The sequence below is a fragment of the Triticum aestivum genome, unplaced genomic scaffold (assembly GCF_018294505.1).
Source record: "Triticum aestivum cultivar Chinese Spring unplaced genomic scaffold, IWGSC CS RefSeq v2.1 scaffold57351, whole genome shotgun sequence".
Taxonomy (NCBI): Eukaryota; Viridiplantae; Streptophyta; class Magnoliopsida; order Poales; family Poaceae; genus Triticum; species Triticum aestivum.
In genome coordinates this window covers 45,263-47,497 of record NW_025225238.1, presented here as the reverse complement: position 1 = coordinate 47,497, position 2,235 = coordinate 45,263, and the positions used below count along the sequence as shown (strand labels likewise).

The following is a 2,235-nucleotide window of genomic DNA, read 5'->3' as shown; positions in this document are numbered from 1 at the left end:
ATGCATAATGTTTACAATGTGTAGTATCGTAAAATAACAGCAAACGAAAAAGAATTAAAATGAAAACACAAAATAAATGAAAAAGAAACCATAAAACTAAAAAAACCCAAACCTTATAGTACCGGTTGGTGTTACCAACCGGTACTAAAGGGCTCCAGGCCCTCGGAACTGGCTCGTGCCACGTGGTTTCCCTTTAGCACCGGTTCGTGCAGAACCGGTACTAAAGGAGGGGGGCCTTTAGTGACCACACTTTAGTGCCGGTTATGGAACCGGCACTAAAGGACCTTACGAACCGGTGCTATTGCCCGGTTCTACACTAGTGTGAGCAGCACATACGTGGAAGCGTCGGAGGACGCGGCTGCCAACCGTGGCGTCGCGACCAAGGACGTGGTCGTCCACGAGAGCACCGGCGTGTCCGCACGCCTGTTTCTTCCGGCCGCCGCCGCAGCAACCGGCGACAGGCCCTCGGTCATCTTGTACGTGCACGGAGGATCCTTCTGCACGGAGAGCGCATTCTGCCGCACGTACCACAACTACGTCAGGTCTCTGGCGGCTCGCGCAGGGGCGCTCGTCGTGTCCGTGGAGTACCGTCTCGCGCTGGAGCATCCTGTGCCGGCGGCCTACGACGATGCATGGGCGGCGCTCCAGTGGGTGGCGTCCCTATCTGATCCCTGGCTTTCCGACCACGCCGACCTCGGGCGCACGTTCCTCGCCGGCGACAGCGCTGGCGGCAACATCGTCTACAACACGGCCGTGCGTGCTGCTAGAGGTGGTGGCACTGGGGATCACATCGACGTGGCGGGGCGTCGAGCGGCTGTCCAGCTCTGAGCTAGTCTGGGACGGCGTTGCCATGTTTACGCCGGAGCTCATCGACAGGCTCTGGCCGTTCGTTACGGCGGGCCGTCTCGACAAGAATGATCCCCGGGTCAACCCTCTCGGCAAGGAGATCACCTCGCTGACATGCCAGCGTATGCTGGTCGCCGTCGCCGAGAAGGACGCCTTGCGCGACCGCGGGCGCTGGCTGGCGGCTCGCATGCACAAGTGCTGCGCGTGGGCCGATGATGATGAGAAGGCGGTAACATTGGTGGAGTCGGAGGGCGAAGACCACGGCTTCCACCTGTACAACCCACTGCGTGCGACGAGCAAGGTACTCATGGAGAGCATAGTGTAGTTCATCAACCAGCGCACGGCCTTGCCATTGCCGGCCGCTCTGCTGCCGGAGTTGCACGAGCTGCATGCATGCGGTGGCATGAAGATGGACCCGTGCTGCTTGCCTATTCTGGGCGTGCCTGCTCGGCCGTACATGGACCTGTTTGGTTATGGGATGGCCATGAAAGGTATGACACGTACTAGTTGCTTACACGTTGGGCAGGGGAGAAGAGCGTCCAAGACCAGATATGGGTTATCTTTGGGCCATGCTGTCAGGCATAACAAGACCAACATGAGATTCTCCATATTATCAGCTACAGCAGCACCGGCGACTTGTGTTTCTCACAACTTCATCTAGTGCATGAAGCATGATGGTCTACAACTCTACATGCATCCGGAATTACGGTCGTTGTGCATGCTCCAGTATAAGTGCAACAATAATATTAATAATATTAAAGGCAAGAAATACCGAGACCCCATCCACCACACCACCTGCTTTGGGTCAAATAAATGTATGTTGTGTTCTTCTTCTTCTTAGTTTTTTTTCTTTTTTTGAGCACGGGATGTATGTTCTTCTCTCTTATAAAACCATTCCCCTCCCTAGCCAGTGTCACGTCCAAGATGGTAGCGGAAAAAGAGCCCTAGGGGTATCCACACATTCATTTTATGTGGTCGCGGTAGAACCGAACGCACATACGAATGCCAAAAAAAACTCTGTCTTTCCCTGAGCGAGTGAGATGGGACCTGGACCTAAACCAGGTTCCGTACATTGGAGTACAACTCACAGTGTTATGCGCTTCTAGAAAAAAAAGGAAATAACCGTATTGCCAAATTCATGCCATGTCGTAGTGATTTTAGAAAATGAGAATTCTACCTATTCGAAATTGCTAATAAAAACATCAGGTGCCAAATGTAAAGATACACTCGTGCAAATGTCACATGTTGGACTTATGATTTGGAAGTGAATGTGACGGATTACTCCCCTTTTCACATGGCAAATGGTTGTACGTGCCGCGTACGTATGGTGAAACATGAGCCGAAGTGTTATATTTTCGTGGACAAGTCCAATGGGAAACAATGATCGAG

The 2,235-nt window shown here is 52.8% G+C and overlaps 1 pseudogene; it reads left to right on the top strand.

The window, feature by feature from the left end:
* Positions 1-1,507, top strand: part of LOC123172118 (2-hydroxyisoflavanone dehydratase-like) — a 3,458-nt pseudogene extending 1,951 nt beyond the window's left edge.
* Positions 1,508-2,235: the final 728 nt, after the last annotated feature.